We start from the raw sequence: 19,219 nt of genomic DNA, 5'->3' as shown, positions 1-19,219 counted from the left end.
CCTCCCAGTACTTCTTCAGACGCTCCGATCTTCGTGCCCTTTCCTCAGTTGAAAATGTGCGTGTTGTTGGTTTGTTTTGTGTAAGGGTAAAGCGGAGGTTTGTATTCTTGAGTTTTGTATTCAATTTTATCTTATTTTTGGTGTCTTCTGTTGTAAGGCCTATTTCCTTCAGATCCTCTCTTACTTCTCTGATCCATTTACATCCTGTTGTGGTATTTTTTGAGACGAGATTGTGTTGTACTAGTTGTTTCAGAAGTCTCGAGTCCTGCATCCTCATGATATGTCCAAAGAATCCCAGTCTCCTCTTACGCATAGTATCTGTAATGGGTTCTAGCTCTTTGTACACGACTTTGTTAGGTATTAACCGCCACTGTCCATCTTTCTGTTATTTTTTGTTGATACAGGTTCTTCCAATCCTCCTTTCAATTTTCTGAAGTCTGTCAGTCTTTGATTGTTTATTCAGGTAAAAGAGTGTTTCTGCTGCATATGTAGCTTCCGGTTTTATAACTGTGTTGTAGTGTTTTATTTTTGTATTTATTGATAGACATTTCTTTTTGTAGATATCCCATGTTAATTTTTGTGCTTTAGCTAATCTATTTGTTCTTACTTGGATTGAGATTTTTTCATTTAAGTTATGTGTTATTACTTCTCCAAGATATTTAAACTGTTACTATTTTGATTTTATTACCATTTATGGTGACTTCTTTTAGCTGTGTTGGTTTTTGGGGCATAATTTCTGTTTTTTCAAATGATATTTTGAGGCCAATTTTATTTGCAATGTTTTGAAGTTCTGATATCTGGGTTTTTGCTTCTTTTATGTCCACTGCTAGTAATGCTAAATCGTCAGCAAAACCCAGGCAATTTGTTTTGATTTTTCGGCCAATCTTTATTTTGGGGGGACATTTTCTAAACCATTCCCTCATTACCATTTCTAGAGCACAGTTAAATAATAGTGGTGAGAGCCCATCTCCCTGCCGTAGTCCAGTTTTAATTTCAAATGTCTCTGATGTTTCACCCCTAAACTTCACTTTTGACTTGGTATTGGTGAGAGTCAATTTTATCATGTTTATTAATTTGGGGTGTAGTCCAAGGTGTCTTAAAATTTTAAACAGAGATTCTCTATGGATGCAATCATAAGCTTTCTTGAAATCTACAAATGTTATCACCATATCTCTGTTTCTTCTCCTGTTATAGTCCATTATCAACTTAAGACTCATGATCTGATCAGGACAGCTCCTCCAGGGTCTGAAACCTCCTTGATATTCTCCTAGTTCTTTCTCAAGTTGTAAACTTATCCTATTAAGGATGATTATTGAAAATATTTTGTATGTTATATCTAGGAGAGAGATTCCCCTGTAGTTATTAGGGTCGGTTTTGTCCCCTTTTTTGTGCAGAGGATGAATGAGGGCTGTTGTCCAGTGTTCTGGTAGTTCTTCTTTAATCCAGATAGAGACAAGTTGTTGATGGAGGGCAACTTTTGCTGAGTTTCCTGCATATTTCCAGATTTCCGCAAAGGTCTGATCTTCTCCTGGCGCTTTGTAGTTTTTTAATTTATTCAGAGCCTGGTATACTTCCTTTATTGTGGGGGGATTGATGTTTTCTGGTGATGTTTTTATCGGGGTATTGGTGTCCAAATGAAGGAGTTCTGTAGGTTCCTCACAATTTAAAAGCTTGTTGAAATGTTTAGCCAGAATTTCTGCATTGTCTTTATTGTTATGGGCCAGCTTACCATCTTCATCCTTCATCAGTAGGGTCGGGGGTTCATATTTTTGGAGCTGCTTTCTGAAGGTTTTGTAGTAGTCCCTTGATTTAGTTTTACTGAACTGTTCTTCAATTAACTGCAGGGTGTCCTTATGATGTTGTCTTTTTATTCTTCTTAAGACTTGGGTAGTTTCTTTTCTCTGTTTTACTAGCTTTTGATAGGATATTTCTGTCTTTTGGGACTGATGTAATAGCCATGCCTGATGTCTTTTCTCCACTGTTTCATCACATTCACTGTTCCACCATTGGTGTTTTTTACGTGGTTTAATTGGAGCTAGGTCTTCTGCAATTTGTTTAAGGTTGTGTACTAAGTCTTCAAGTTTGTCTGTGATTTTTATTTTTTCAGTTGCTTTCTGGTAATTTTTGTTGTTGATTAGCTGGGTAGGATCTATTTTTCTTTTAGTTTTAAGGGCTTGCTTTTGTTGTCTCCTCTGGGGAGTGAGTTTAATTTTAATTTTAACTACGTAGTGATCTGAACCTGTGTCTATTCCTCGGAGGACTTTGACGTTATAGATCTCTTTGTGGTGGTATTTGTCCATGCAGACGTGGTCCAGTTGCCATTCTCCTTTAGTGTAGTCAGGGTGTTTCCATGTTTTGAGTTTTTGAGGTTTCCTCTTAAAACATGTAGATTTTGAGATTAAATTATGGTTTCTACACAGGTCAACTAGTCTCTCTCCATTTTTATTTGTTTTCTTGTGTGCTGGCCATTTTCCGATGATGTCACGGTATTTTCTTTCTCTGCCTAGTTGAGCGTTGAAGTCGCCTATTAATAATTTTATATGGTGTTTGGGGATGTTATCTATGGTCTGGTCCAATAGGTCCCAAAATTCTCCTGTTTCCTCCTGGTCTTTTGAGGAGTTGTTTTTATCATTAGTGGGAGCATGGGCATTTATTATAGTATAGATTTTATTAGATGCCTTTAAGGTGAGCGTTGAGAGTCGTGGAGACTGTGATCTGAATTCTTGAACTGAGTTTATTATTTTAAGGCTGACCAAAAATCCTGTTCCAAATTGTGGGACATTCTTCATCACTCTCTTCCCGGGTATACCTTTATAAAGTCTGTACCCTTGAGATTCCAAGGCATCCTGGTCAGTGTTTCTAATTTCCTGTAATCCCATGATAAGAATTTTGTGTTGGTCCATTATGTCGGTGATCACTTTTAGTTTACCGGTTTGCATGAGTGAGTTTATGTTGTGTGTAGAGAAGTATGTTATCTGCTTTGGTTTGATTCTTGATTTTGTCTCATTCGTGTATGTAGTACTGGGGTATTTCCGTGCCTCCGACTTCACGGTATCTTTCAGATGGCAGCCCACCGTATCCGAATGCTGCCTTCTCTGAACTCTTGGTTCAGCCGGTGGAGTATTCCTTAAAAGACCTTCCATGGTTCATTATAGTTAACTTTCCAATTTCTTGTTGGTTTAAAAGAAAGTGAGTATTCTTCAACAACATTTTCAGATTTTTTTGGATATTAGTGGTGGGGTCTTTATGTTTAATTTGAAAAGTACTACCTTGGGAACACTGTTTGGTTTTGGTTATGTACTCATTTTTGTCTATTATAACAGTAGTGTTGCCTTTATCTGCTTTTGTTACTATTAAATTGTTTTGCTTGATTTTGTCTTTCAGTCTTTTATATGTGCAGTACTGACGGTATTTCCGTTCTTGTTATTATTATTAATCTTGTCAATGTATTGTGGACGTTTTTTCTTTATTTCGTATCGGACTTCGTCTCGTAAGTCATGCGGGATTTTGTTCAGAGCGTTTTCAGTTTCCGTGACGACGGTCGCGATGTTTTGAAAGGTTGAAGTATTCCCCCAATTATGTTAGGGTCCTCTACTCAATATATCGGCTTCTATTTCATTGAAGTTCGTGTTAGTTAAGTTTTTTAAAGGCGGGTGAAATATGTGTTTGTCTGCTTTGTTAAGTTCATGAGAAACATTTTCATCGTGAGGATTGTCCTGTGATCTTTGACCATGTGATCGTCTAAGTGCATTTAATTTCTTGTCTAATGCATTTTGTTTCTGGAATGCTATGTCTGCTATTTTTTCTTGTGTCGTTGTTAGGAAGTTATCCCAATAACTTTGCGGTAGATCTCGTGAGGCTCTTAAATGTGCTTCATAAAGTTGCGTGTTGAGGAAATGTTTTTTCTGTATAGACATTTTATTTCGTCTTTTGTCCACACAACACACAAAGAAAAACTACCAAAATTTGGATAAAAGATGAAATAAAATTTCTATACAGAATAAAACATTTTCTCAACACGCAACTTTATGAAGCACATTTAAGAGCCTCACGAGATCTACCGCAAAGTTATTGGGATAACTTCCTAACAACGACACAAGAAAAAATAGCAGACATAGCATTCCAGAAACAAAATGCATTAGACAAGAAATTAAATGCACTTAGACGATCACATGGTCAAAGATCACAGGACAATCCTCACGATGAAAATGTCTCTCATGAACTTAACAAAGCAGACAAACACATATTTCACCCGCCTTTAAAAAACTTAACTAACACGAACTTCAATGAAATAGAAGCCGATATATTGAGTAGAGGACCCTAACATAATTGGGGGAATACTTCAACCTTTCAAAACATCGCGGCCGTCGTCACGGAAACTGAAAACGCTCTGAACAAAATCCCGCATGACTTACGAGACGAAGTCCGATACGAAATAAAGAAAAAACGTCCACAATACATTGACAAGATTAATAATAATAACAAGAACGGAAATACAGTCAGTACCGCACATATAAAAGACTGAAAGACAAAATCAAGCAAAACAATTTAATAGTAACAAAAGCAGATAAAGGCAACACTACTGTTATAATAGACAAAAATGAGTACATAACCAAAACCAAACAGTGTTCCCAAGGTAGTACTTTTCAAATTAAACATAAAGACCCCACCACTAATATCCAAAAAAATCTGAAAATGTTGTTGAAGAATACTCACTTTCTTTTAAACCAACAAGAAATTGGAAAGTTAACTATAATGAACCCTAAACTACCGACCGCAAAAGCATTCCCGAGAATTCATAAAGAAAATGTACCTACGAGACCTATCATAAACTATAGATCTAGCCCAACTTACAAACTGTCGCAGTTTATTCAAACATTCCTGAAAAGGCATTACACATTTTTAGCCAAGAAAACAATACGAAATTCTGTAGAATTTTGCAACATTACCAAAAAACTAGAAATCAAGCAGTACCATAGTCTAGCATCATACGACATAACGAACATGTACCCTAACATACCTACACAAAAAACAATAAAATTAATCGAAAATAATTAAAAAAAAGCACAGTAACTTAAGCATCCTAGAAATAGAAGAGTTCATGATTTTACTCAAATTCGCCATTAACAATAATTATTTCAAATTCCATAACACTGTTTACCAACAACAAGGTCTTCCTATGGGATCTCCTGCTTCAGGTATACTGGCAGAAATCTACATTGATCATTTAGAGCACCAAGAAATAAGCAAAATTGAGAACATATTTTTCTGGTGCAGATTTGTAGATGACATTTTTGTTGTTATAGACTATAGATGCACCATTGAGACAAATATTTTAGAACAGTTAAATAAAATAGACCCACATATAAAATTCACAGTAGAAAAAGAAAATGATTGCACCTTGAATTATTTAGATATATCTGTCACTAGACACCACGATCACTTGACATATCAAGTATATAGAAAACCTACTCAAACCTCCAATACAATAAGGAAGGATTCCATCCACCCTAACGCTCACAAAAAGGCAGCTTATCACAGTATGATACACAGAGCATTCAATATACCTCTATCTCAAGAAGAGCTGAAAAAAGAATTAAACACGATTTACGATATAGCCCATCAAAATGGATTTAATAGAGAAATGGTCAATAGAATCATTCAAAAGATAAAATATCAACCCAAATCAAGACTAACCAGAACTAACGACTCCAAGAAGGAATACGTACTTTTTACATTTAATAATACCCATGTTCATTCCATAACCAATATTTTCAAAAAACGCAATCTAAAAATAGCATACAAAACCACACACAACAGTGCTAAAATCTTACATAACGCCAAATCTGTCAATGATAATAATTGGTACAGTTGTTCAGGAGTGTATCGAATGAAATGCGACAGTTGTGAGGCTAGCTATGTCAGACGTACTGGCAGAAATTTCTTTATTCGTTACAAAGAACACATCAACGCCTTAAAGCATAATCACTTTTCGGCTATAGCTCAACATAACGAGGATTATAAGCATAATTTTACAAATATTGAGAACGACATGCAGATTTTAAGTATGATCCCCAAGGGCCCTCTGCTCAATATAACGGAAGAATTTTACATTACTATAGATCAATACGCAAACCCAAATTATAACTTGAACGAAATTACAGATAAAGTTAATATCCTCTTTAATACAGTCATCCCGATTTTAAAAAACACCTACATAAAAATAGTTAAAAAACAGAATCCAATATATATCAAGGAACCTCCCGAAGACACGCCCAGCCATGCTCCACCTCTCCCAATCGCTACCCCCATTGAACCTCCACTCCCCCTCTCTACCAACTCTACCTCACCTTCCCCAATCAATACCCCTCATGCCCCTCCACTTCCCCTCTCCGTTATCGCAAGTACTAGCCCTAGACGTACACGGAGCAGTACACGACGTGCTCCCTAACAGTACACATTCGACCAGTCAACAGGATTATGTAAGTAAACACTTATTCCACACGTTCACTAGACATTCCACTGAGAAAATTCTTATACTTCATTCTTCTCTGTTCTCACAGATTACTGAATGTCCAACAACAAAACTACAAAGAGGGAGGGTGCATCTGCACCTACTCAATATCTTTTAACGAGATTAGTACCAAGAAAACTAATGATACACCGTAATATTTTCATGTTCATTATTCAACATTCTTAATCATATGAACTTAAAAGAAAAACAACATACATGGTTGAATATTCTAGAATGCTTGGTACAAACATATCTGTGAATGTACAAAATTAATATAATTCCAAAACGTACCGCAAGAATCATGTGAACATTTTTTCGTATTTTAATGTATTATTTGATAAATTTTATTACATCCATATCATAGAATGTTCCAGAATGTTTAGTATAAACATACCAATGAATGTATAGAACGATTCACCAATATGAACTGAAAGTGTACTTCAAGAACGCCATAAACATTTTACTTGTTGAAATTGTATTTCACCAAATTATCTACTACTCACAAACAGTACCGGTACACTAGAAATTTATGTAACACATACATGTCATAGAATTTTGACGCTTGTTTTTAAACCAGAAGATACATCATATCATTGTATATTTTATATATTGTATATTTTAATCTTATCACTCACATCATGTGACATTCTTCATTAGATTTAGTAATGTTTTTAAAATTATTTTAAGTTAACTTTAGATCTTATGACCAGCTGAAGATGACCTCTGTGAAGGTCGAAACCGGTACTGCTTAGTAACAAGATATAATAAAGTATTGATTAGGTGGACAGTACCCATTCTTTGTGATTATAGATACTAAGTATCAATACGGACATGAAACTGATAGATTACAAAAGTAGGTATAAGTACCAGCATAGTTGGAGATGTGTGGGATCTGGTAAATGTGGCACAGGTGAAATTTAAGGAAGCGGAAATTGTTATCAGTGGAATACTGTGTGAGGGATACTGACTGGAGGGTGATTGTGGATTTAATTGAGACTGTGGAGTCTGTATGTAGGGAAACTTAGAGTGAGAGTTCTAGATCCTAATGGGTGGATAGGAGACAGGGATCTGCACTCAGATGTCATTCACTTAAACCGCAATGGTACATATAACTTAGGAAATTTGTTTAGAAGGGTAATAGGAGGTACCTTCAGGGAAACGGGGTGGTCTAGGGAGCTGGTGATAGGGTACAGTGATCTGGAAGTCAAATTAGGGATGACATAAAAATGTTAGTGTTGAACTGTAGAAGTATCGTAAAGAAAGGAATAGATTTAAGTAATTTTTCAATAGGAGTTTAATCATGGCTGAGAAATATTATAATGGATGCAGGAATTTTCTCACGGAACTGGAGTGTGTATCGTAGAGATAGGATAGGAATGGTAGGAGAGGGAGTAATCATTCTGTTGAAAGAAGAATTTGTAAGCTACGAAAAAGTTAAAGATGAGAAACATGAAATTCTATGTTAAGGCTCATTTCTGAAGATAATAGGCAACTTGATGTCTTTGGAGTGTACAGATTGGGAAAGAGTACTGCTGATGCTGATTTAGAAATATTTGATAAGTTAATATCAACTATGCGGGAAACAGTATGGGAAGGAATGTGATTGTAGTGGGAGATCTCAATTTACCAAATGTTAGTTGGGAAGGTAATGCGAACGACAGGAAGCATGGCCAACATATAGCAAATAAGTTAATATAGGAAGGACGGCTGAGACAGAATGTGATGGAACCAACTAGAGGGAAGAATATTCTGGACATGGTGCTGGTAAAACCAGATGAGCTCTATAGAGAATCTGAAGTAATAGATGGTATTAGTGATCATCAAGCTTTTCTTGTTGTATAAAGAAATGTGATAGAAATGAAGGTCTTAATAGTGGGACTATTAGGCAGTACCATATGGCTTATAAAACAGGCGTGAGGAAGTTTTTAAGAAGTAACTATGATCGGTGGAAAACGGTAAATAAAAATGTAAAGAGACTGTGGGATGGGTTTAAAGCAATTGTTGAGGAATGTGAAAACAGGTTTGTACATTTAAAGGTGGTAAGGAATGGTAAAGATCCACTATATACAACAGAGAACTAAAGAGACTAAGAAGGAGGTGCATATTGGAGAGAAATCGACTTAGAAATTTCTGTGGAAGTTGTCGCAAGTGCCATAAAGGGTATAACTTGAAAACAATATTCTCTCACCCATGGGTAACTAATGTAGATATTGAGCTTGAATATTATTATTATTATTATTATTATTATTATTATTATTATTATTATTATTTCGTGTATGTATGGCTGTGAAGTGTTACATCCATTTAGTATTAGTATTACTATTATTTACATAGTCGAATGCTCGTATTATGTGTGAGATTATGTCATGGAACATATGTTGTACATAGACATTGATATCAGTTCTGTTAATGTAAATACCTGTAAATTAATATTATATAATTTATTCTTTCCTGTATATATAAATTGTAATCCATAATGGTGAAACACACTGTAACTTCCTGAATGGTATAGGTGCTAGAACAATTTAGAATATTGTATACATTATGACGTATGTATTTCGCATTCTAGAATATTCAAGAGGGTAGTTTTTTTTAGTAACGTAACTTTCTGGAACCTGGCCAGGCACCTATATAAAGACGCGATCTTGACGATGAAGTTAGTTATCGAGAGTTACTGCTGAGTTGTGGTTTGGAAGTTATTGGAAGAGAGTGGCTGACATGCCGAGTTAGGCAGTCTCCATGTTGAATTGATCAGTAGTCATCTGTTTTCGTCTGTGTTTCAAAATGTAACCCCTGTGGTATTCGTTGTCAGTTGTCAACTGTTTAATGATGGCGGCTTGTTGATATTCTACAAGTGAAGTGTTTTTGTTTTGTGATATGGTGATTAAGGTTATGTGTGTATTAATTTGTGTATATATGTAAATAAAATTCATTTTACCAACTGACAACATCTCGTGTGCGTATTTTTGGATACATTTAAGTAAGGAGAAATTGAGGGAACTTACTAGGAAATTGAAGCTAGTAAAGAAGTCAGCTAAGGATAACATGATGGCAAGCATAATTGGCAGTCATACAAATGTTAGTGAAAAATGGAAGAGTATGTACAGGTACTTTAAGGCAGAAACAGGTTCCAAGAAGGACATTCCAGGAATCATTTATGAACAAAGGGAGTGTGTATGCGAGAATCTTCAAAAAGCAAAGTATTCAGTCAGCGGTGTGTAAAGATTGTTGGTTACAGGGATAATGTCCAGTTAGAGGAGGTCACTAATACTAAAGAATTATTAAAATTTCTCTATGATAACGACATTTACAATAAGATACAGAAGTTGAAAACTAGAAAAGCACCTGGAATTGATAAGATTTTGGGGGATATGCTAAGGACAACAGGTTGGGATATAGTACCATATCTGAAGCACTTATTTGACTTTAGTTTGCATGAAGGAGCTATACCAAATAAATGGGGAGTTGCTATAGTAGCCCCTGTAAACAAGGGAAAGGGTGATGGACATAAAGCTGAAAATTACAGGCCAGTCAGTTCGACATGCATTGCATGTAAGCTTTGGGAAAGCATTCTTTCTGATTATATTAGACATGTTTGCAAAATTAATAACTGGTTTGATAGAAGGCAGTTCAGGTTTAAGAAAAGTTAATCCACTGAAGCTCAACTTGTATGATACCAGCAAGATATAGCAGATATCTTGGATTCAGGTGGTCAAATCGATTGTATCGCGATTGACCCGTCTAAGGCATTTAATAGGGTGGATCATGGGAGACTACTGGCGAAAATGAGTGCAGTAGGACTTGACAGAAGAGTGACTGTACAGGTGGCTATATTTCTAGAAAATAGATCTCTGGGAATTAGAGTAGGCAAAGCTTTATCTGACACTGTAATAATTATGAGGGGAATTCCTCACGGCTGTATTATTTGACCTTTATGTTTTCTTATATATATAAATGATATATAATTTCATATTTAATATTATGATATTAACAAAGCCAAAAGAAATAAGGAATAGATGCAGAGAGTATTTACTGAAGTTGCTGAACATGATAAATAATGACAGTCATTCAGTGGACCACCAGGAAGGGCAAGTAGTTGATGAAGAAATGGATAAAGAATTTACAGTGAATGAAATTGAAATGGCAGTAAGAAATGTTGTATCATGAGATTAAAAGCAGTGTACAAGTGGGGAGTGGTGACTCTGAAACATTTTTTACAAAAAAAAATGTCACAAGCAAGGAAGTGCACTCTCGCCATTATGGTGTATTGTATTGATGGATGAAATCATAAAACGTGTAAAACAGATTATCAGTAGTGATGAAGTGAATGCTTTGGTATTTGCAGATGATGTGGTGATTTGGGAAAAGGAAGAAAGGGAAGTACAAAGGAGACTGGACATTTGGCATGAAAATCTGAAGAAGTTTGGAATGTTAATTAGTAAAAAGAAAACTGGAGTCATGCACTGTGGAAAAGAGAAAAGGAGAAACCAAGTGAACATAGAAGGGGAACGGTTAGAGAATGTAGAACAGTTTACATATCTGGGTAGCATTTATTATGGAAGTAATGAAATCAACCCTGAAATTAATAACAGACTAAGTAAAGGTACAACATTTTATCATTATGTCAGAGAGCTTTTATGGGATGACAAAGTACCCAAGAGAACGAAACTAACATTAAATAAACAGTATTTCATACCAATTGTAACATACGGACTAGAAACGCTGGTAACAATAAGAGACAGTATAGTAAGATATAAGCAGTAGAAATGAAATTTTTAAGAACATTGGGTATAAAGACAAGAAGAGATAGAATTAAAAATATTAAAATCGGAGAAGAGCTAAATATAGAACTGTTATTACAGAACATACGGAAAGCAAGACTGAGATGGTTTGGACATGTAAAAAAAATGGGAAAGGAATGGGTAGCAATGTCGTGATGGCACCGATGCCGGGAATCGAACCAAGGTATATTAAGTCCCATAGCATATATTAAGTTAAGGAGATTAGAATTGAACTAGTGGATCCCCAGTACAGGAGACCACTAGGAATGTATAAACGAAAGGATAAAGAGTTTTCTTACAAGAAGAATTATGGTAATTAATTGTGTAAAATGTGCTACTTTATATTTGAAACATTTAGAATTGGATATGTGAAATTACTTGTTCTTCAAGTCCTGCTACGGAAGGCTTATGAGTAACTTGTTATTGAGTTGTAATCTTATCTATGTAAACTGACCAGGGGTTGAGTAAATGAACAGTGGCTAGCTACAAGCACAAATCCAGCATTCAGAATAATTAGCATTGGGAGAGACAAGGAAAGAATACATGACTCATGGAAGGATGGAGCATCGGAAAATCTCCACTTGATGGCAAAACATTCCACTCAGTGAGAGATATGAGTTAGGCTGAGTGAGACAGAGAATAAGTGGTTCTGAGATTGACCACTATAGCACCACCTACTGGAGAGGGATCCCAGTTGGGGGTAGACTAGTACTAGGGTGGGAGTTCCCCCTCTCACTAGTTAGCAAGGGCCAGACCAGGATATATATACAAGCTGCAGAGGCTTAAGGGATATCTTTAGTCTTGGGCAAGAGAACGCTCTACGTAGGTCAAGAAAGTCGGTAATAAGACTGGAGGTGCTGACATTCAGAATGAGAGAGAGGAGTAGGACATAGCCGCGTTAGAAGTGATATCTGAAAGACTTAGTCTCTCAGACAGTAGTTGGAGATGCGGACTTAGGCTTAGAGACAAGCTAGAGGGCAACTCTCAGGTTTTCAACATAGACTACCCAGGTCGGAAGTCAGTATTCTAAAAGCTTCTGGAGCAGGCACATCACTGAAGTATGCTGTAAATAGACATTGTAAATATGTACGGTAGTTGGGAAGTCAGAGTTGAATTCAAATATATATCATATTAAATGGGACTCAGTACTTCATTTAATGGTTCAGGGCACCCAACCCACAGATTCTCCAAGCCGCTCGGGAGAACAAATCGTCCAGAACATCTCGGGACAAGGTGAGTCACGACAGCAAGAAAGGAATTGGAAAGAGAAGTTAATGGAAAGAGACCAGTTGGAAGACTGAGAAGAAGGTGGTTGGATCAGATTTGGAAGGACATTAAAGAAGCTTGATTGGATGTGGCGGAAGTAATGGGGCAGGAAAAGTGGAAGGACAGAAAGGAGTGGGGGAGGCTTGTTAACCACACCTGGGCGACTGGAGTGGAACATTAATGATAATGATGAGTAAGAAAGATGAAGAATGGAAAAATAATGGATGAAATTCATAAGAACATTAAACAGAGATTGCGAAGACAGGCAACAAAAGCCATGTTGTTTGCAGATGATATAGTGATATGGGGTGAGAATGAAACGGAAGTGCACCGAGCTTGATAGCTGCAGTCGCTTAAGTGTGGCCAGTATCCAGTAATCGGGAGATAGTGGTTTCGAGCCCCACTGTCGGCAGCCCTGAAGATGGTTTTCCGTGGTTTCCCATTTTCACACCAGGCAAATGCTGGGGCTGTACCTTGATTAAGGCCACGGCCGCTTCCTTCCAATTCCTAGGCCTTTCCTGTCCCATCGTCGCCATAAGACATATCTGTGTCGGTGCGACGTAAAGCAAATAGAAAAAAAAAAGAGAAAAAGAAAGAAACGGAAGTGCAAAAACAAGTTTGTGTATAGAATCAAGAGATAGAAAAATTTGGGATGAAAGTAAGCACAGAGAAAAGTAAAACAATAGTGATGACAAGGGGAAAGAAGGAAGGAAGAAAGGAAGGACTAAAGATAAAACTGAATGGTAAAATTCTGGAAGTGGTTTAAAGTTTCATGTACTTGCGAAGTGTGATCACAAAAGATGGAAAGATAACAAAGGAAATTGGGAAAAGAATACAAGCAAACAGCTTCTACCAGAGTGTAAGGGGTATTTTGTGGAACCAAGATGTCCCGAAGAAATGTAAGAAAGTATTATATTCAACCTATTATGAACCCATACTAACCTATGCAGCTGGATTGTGGACTACAACAAAACGAGAGGAGAGTAGAATACAGGCAGCGAAGATGGAATTCCTAAGAGGTATTGAGGGCAAGACCAGAAAGTATAGAATTAGAAATGAAGAGATAAGGAAAAGGACAGGAATCTTGAAACTTCAAGACAGGTTAGAAACAAAAAAGCTGAAGTGGTATGGGCATATGATGAGAATGGGAGAAGAGAGAGTGCCAAAAAAAGCTTTTTCAGAGAAGTTAACAGGAAAGAGACCACGAGGAAGACCCTGAAAGAGGTGGACAAATTCAGTGTGGGAGTGTATAGAGAAGAGGGGAGGAAAACCAGAAGATGTACTTAAAAAAGGAGAAGAGTGGTGGAGAGATAGGCAGCGATGGAGGCCCTTGATTCACAACCTGACCCGGGACTCTGGAAATGGGAAATGAAGATGATGATGAAGTACCTAATCGTAAAGCCTTTGAAGTCTTAAGATTAAGAGTTTAAGCAGCCTACATTGCCCCTGTTGCCTTACAGAGTTCCAGCCAGTGAGTTATATTCGCTCTCAGCTGAGACATTTGGTTATATCCCACTGGGAGATGGAGTAGCAGGCCACCGCTCTCCCAAATAAGCTGAGAGCGATAAAAGGGAACAGCGATGGTTTGGTGGAAGACTTCCCTTCGGGCTTCTCGGAGAGAAGCAATGGTATTATGTCCTCTTCGGATCTGCCATGGTATAGTAATGCACTCCTACTTATTGAAGGGAGAACCCCTCCCCGGTGTGTACTTGCAGCAGTCATCTTACTGTGGTACACGTCCTTACAGAGTGCATTGACCTGGTCGATCTGCGCCATAGTCTAAAACTGCCGAATACCATATCCCTCATCCTACAAGATGACGAGCAGTCAGCAGACCTCGTCATCTGTTTTATGAGGGATAGTATTTTATCATGTATTTTCTATTGGTTTTCATTTTATTGTATATTATATTTTATTCTATTGACTCTGTTTTACTTTGTATTTGTGTATTTTAATGTGTTACTTTAACTTCTAATTTGAATAATACACATGAATACACTTCAAGGCAGTGCCTTATTCTGCTATAATCTATATTTTCTATCATTTTATCAGAAAATACAACATTGCAAATTAGAGCCACTGATAATTTTAAATTCATAATCATTTGTTCTGAATTCGAGTCAGTGGATACATTTTAAAATTTTAATTTGCCATTTTGTTCCACCACGTACTATTAGGAGCCAGTGACCTAGATGTTAGGTCTCTTTAAACAACAAGCATCATCATCATCATCATCATCATACCAAAATCAGATGCCCAGTCAGATATTTAGCACCTGTTTTGGGGTATCAAAATTTGCTCATTTAAGCACCGCATAGGCGGGAGTGAGAGATGGAAGCAGGTAGTGGCAAGGCGTATGGCCAGTTCATGTGTTTCTCGCTTGCACAATCATTACTTCCCTAGCATCGGCAACTGCAGCCACTCCAGGAGGCAAACGGGGCGGTGCAACCTTCTGTGTAATATTTTGCAGTATTCTTGGAAATAAACTATCTTTATGACTGTGGGATGCGAACTGGATATTTTAAATTGAAACAAGTGGTAAGTTACAGAAATGTTATACACTGAGTGGCCAAAAGTCGCGGGGGGTGTCCAATTAGGAAATGTGCTGTCTGTGGCCCCTGAGTGTTGCAGCTACCTGTGGCATCGCTGAGCAGTTGGTCACAGACACCAGTGTTATGAAGATGGCAACACATCGTGAGTTAACCGACTTTGAACGTGGGATGATCATCTGCGCACAGCGCTTGGGCCATAGTTGAGGGTTTCCGAGATCAACAGTGTCGAGGGTGGATCTTCAACATGGCAGAGAGAATATTACCACCTGCTTAAACAGCCACACGGGATGACCACAGGTGTTTAACGAACGGACATCACATCACCTCCGCAGAACCATACGGGGCGCTTGACGGGATACTGTAAGTCAGATCACCTCCCAGTTGAATGTTGGGAGTCAGGAACCTACTTCTACCAGGACTGTAAGGAGGCAACTGCACCACATAAGCTTCACCATCCGACGACCAACTCCTGTCCCTTTGCTGACACCTTGACACAGAGCTCAACGACATGCCTGGGCCCACAAACATCAGCAATGGACCACGGAACAGTGTCGGCATGTGGTATGGTTCGATGAAACCTGGGTCCAATTGTATCGAGCTAATGGGCGTATGTCCCATGAAGCTATGGATCCTGCGTGTCATCGGGGTTGTGTCCAGGTGGGGGTTGGCTCAGTTCTGGTCTGGGCGGCATTCTCGTGGTTGCAATTAGGCCCCATTGTCTGGCTTCAGGGAGCGCTAACAGGTGCATGTTATGTGAACATTCTTTCAGACCATCTACATCCCTTTCTGGCCGTATAGCACACCAATGGAGATGCCATGTTTCAACAGGACAAGTTGCCATGTCACCACTCTGTGGTGGCATGCAGGTGGTTGAAGAAGCACTCCAGTGGAGTTACAACCATGGATTACCAAGCTCGATAGCTGCAGTCGCTTAAGTGCAGCCAGTATCCAGTATTCGGAAGATAGTAGGTTCGAACCCCACTGTTGGCAGCCCTGAAAATGGTTTTCCGTGGCTTCCCATTTTCACACCAGGCAAATGCTGGGGCTGTACCTTAATTAAGGCCACGGCCGCTTCCTTCCCACTCCTAGCCCTTCCCTGTCCCATCGTCGCCATAAGACCTATCTGTGTCGGTGCGACGTAAAGCAACTAGCAAAAAAAAAAAAAAAAAAAAAAAGACCATGGATTGGCCCTCCGGATCTCCTGATCTTAATTCAATCAAGCATTTGTGGGATGCTGTCGATGCTGGTGGACACTCCATGAACCCTGCACCAACTACTTAAAACCAATTGTGAGTAACAGTGCAAGATGCGTGGGTCCTTCCAGATCTCTCCAGAACGATTCCAACACCTTGTAGAGTCGATGCCTCACGGTATTGCTGCCGTTTTGAGGGTTCGCGGAGGAGCAACTCTTTTATTAACATCACATACAGTGTCTTCCCATGACTTTTGGCCACTTGGTTTATATACAATGTGTACGAAAGCAATTAAGTGTTGTTACAGTGTACTTCTGAATACTTATGGTTGTTTTTAACTATTAACGGATAACACAACGAATGATCGCATCCTGCTATCTATTATTGGCTGGAATGTTGTTCAAAGCCTGATGGTATTATTTGCCATAGAAGACCGGCAGGAAACTGCAATGAACAAAGCAGAGGCTGATATGGCTTTTGAGATATACAGTAAGTTTTCTGAACATATTCATTTAACAAAAACAAGAGAAAAGATTGCGTGTTAATTTAAAAAAAAAATAATTTACTGTATTTGTCAGGACTTAAACAACGTGCTTACAACGTGTCTGCACAGAAGATTCACAAGAAGTTCTTGATCACGATCATACTACAGGTAATGACACCATTGAATATGAAAGTGATTTCCTTAATAGTGTGGGAGTTGATGGTGAAGACGTTGAAGACAGCTGACTGGAAAAGAAATTGAATTTTATCGACATTTCGTAAAAAGAAAAGTATCAGTTACTGGCAAAATGACGGCAGTAAACAGAGAAATCTGAAATCTGTTATGTACACTTACTGATGGCTAAAAGAATTTGTCATCTATTTATAGGTGGGGGGAAAAGGTACAGTATGAAGGGACAAAATATTACAAAATCCAGAATGTCATCGAGAAACTTTGTGAGACTTCAACGATTCAAAGATCACGGGCAAAATTGTCCATGATCGTGATTTAAGAAGATGGGCACACTAGCATCTCAACGGGTATAATCCTTACTTTCACTTCTCCAAGTCAAGTCACCCCAAACAGCAACTTGTTAAATTACAGAAAAGTCCCACCTTACAATAAAGTTTACAAATTACAAAATTAGTCATGAAGCGATACACGAATGAAGATTCCAAAAGTATTGTTGCAATTTCAAATACATTTTTGAGTGATGCAGACGTTGAAATCAACAAACAGGGATTCTCTAGTGTTTTCAACATGGACCAATCAGGATTCAGTTTTTAAAATTCCATGGGGGTAGGGCCTACACAAACATTTGGACAAGACTATAATAACTGAGACTCAACGCATTAATGCACAGTAACACTGTGCAACCTATTGTATCAGCAGATGGACGTACCTTACCAATGGTTCATATTGTTTTGAAAGGAAAAAAGTGGCATTTTTGGCCCATTGGTTAAGGAGAGCTTGTTCCAAGCCCCAAATCTCTACATTTTTATAATTCCCTTCCCTTTCTACTCTAGTCAACACCATTGTTTTACTCTTTTTCATTCCATAAATTTCAATAAATTCACTCAACGTGTCAAGTTGCTCTTGTACTTCCTCTCCGATTGCTCCATGCACCACAATATCATCTGCCATCATCGTTTACTATGCTTAATGCTTTATGCTTTGCCACTTCAGCTGGAACCGCATACACTCCCAAGGAAGGCCTTCAATTTTTAATCTTTTTGAGATTTGGTACAACGAATTCAGCAGGAATGTTTTATTCAGCCATATTAAAATTAGATGCCAAGGTTACGGATAGTGGAAGCCTTTGCCTTCTACCTCTCCCAGGGCTTTCATGGCCTGTACAGAGATGACTAAAAACTAACATCAAAATTAGATGCCTAGTTGTATATTTAGCACCTGTTTTGGCATGACAAAATTTGTTCATTATAAAAACCTTGTGCAAGTGTGGAGAGCTTCAAATATTTGGGAAGCAAACTGATGCAGGATGTAGGGCTGGACACAGATCAGTAATAGGATTCAACAGGGGAATTCATTTTCCTAGAGTGTGAGAAACCTGATGTGGGGGTATCAGTAAAGAAGTGATGATTGTATAAGATGTGCTACTGCCTAATACTGACATGCAGTGAGACATGGGCACTGATAAAAAGATGAGAATAAACTCCAGACTAGTGAAATGAAACTTTTAAGAATTATGGTAGAAAAGGCAAGAAATGATAAAGAGTAAGAAATGAGGACAAGAGGAAGGAGATTGGAGTGAAGAAGTTTTATAACAGAATGGAGGGGTAATATTACAATGTTTTGACACGTTAAGAGGATGGAAGAGGGGAGGATGCCAAAGCAGATGATCGAGACCCAAATAGGAGGAGGAAGGGTAAGAGGGAGACCCAGACTAAGGTGGTTGAAAATGATCAAGAATAGTATATATAATGGGAAGAAGCCTTGGAACACAGTTAAGGAGGAACAGTGGTGGTTGGATAGAGGGAAATGGAAGGGAGCCATAAGCATCCAAACCCAGCGCTAGCTAGACGAGAAATAAATGATGATGGGTTATGGTTAAACTATTTTGTACCCAGTAGCATAATATTTGCTTTTATTGTCGTATATTAAAAACAAAGTTTGTTGAAAAGTCATCAAGCCTGGGATGTTTTTAAATGTACCTTACACTTACCATCTAATGGTCTTTCAAACGGCAAAACTTCCTTTTAATGGTATATATTGTTAACATTCATTATTTGTCATAGATATCCTCATTTGCCAAATGCAAAACAGGGACTGATCAGATCCAGATTACTACTGCTGACCCAAACCTTGTATTTCTAATTATAATAGGGGAACTCAGTGGCACGGTCTGTCTTCGTCCTTCTTTTCCCAAGATAACGGGTTCTGTCTCATCGGAGGTTGGTGGCATTTGACGA

General features: G+C 38.0%; 1 protein-coding gene across 1 annotated transcript in view; it reads left to right on the top strand.

Moving 5' to 3' along the window:
• The window catches only part of Duba (Deubiquitinating enzyme A), a 255,239-nt gene that overhangs the window by 107,171 nt on the left and 128,849 nt on the right, over positions 1-19,219 (top strand). The gene's annotated exons all lie outside the window — the stretch shown is intronic.

The sequence above is a fragment of the Anabrus simplex genome, chromosome 2, assembly GCF_040414725.1.
Source record: "Anabrus simplex isolate iqAnaSimp1 chromosome 2, ASM4041472v1, whole genome shotgun sequence".
NCBI lineage: Eukaryota > Metazoa > Arthropoda > Insecta > Orthoptera > Tettigoniidae > Anabrus > Anabrus simplex.
Note: the sequence above shows the minus strand (reverse complement) of the source record. Positions and strands in the feature narration are given on the sequence as shown.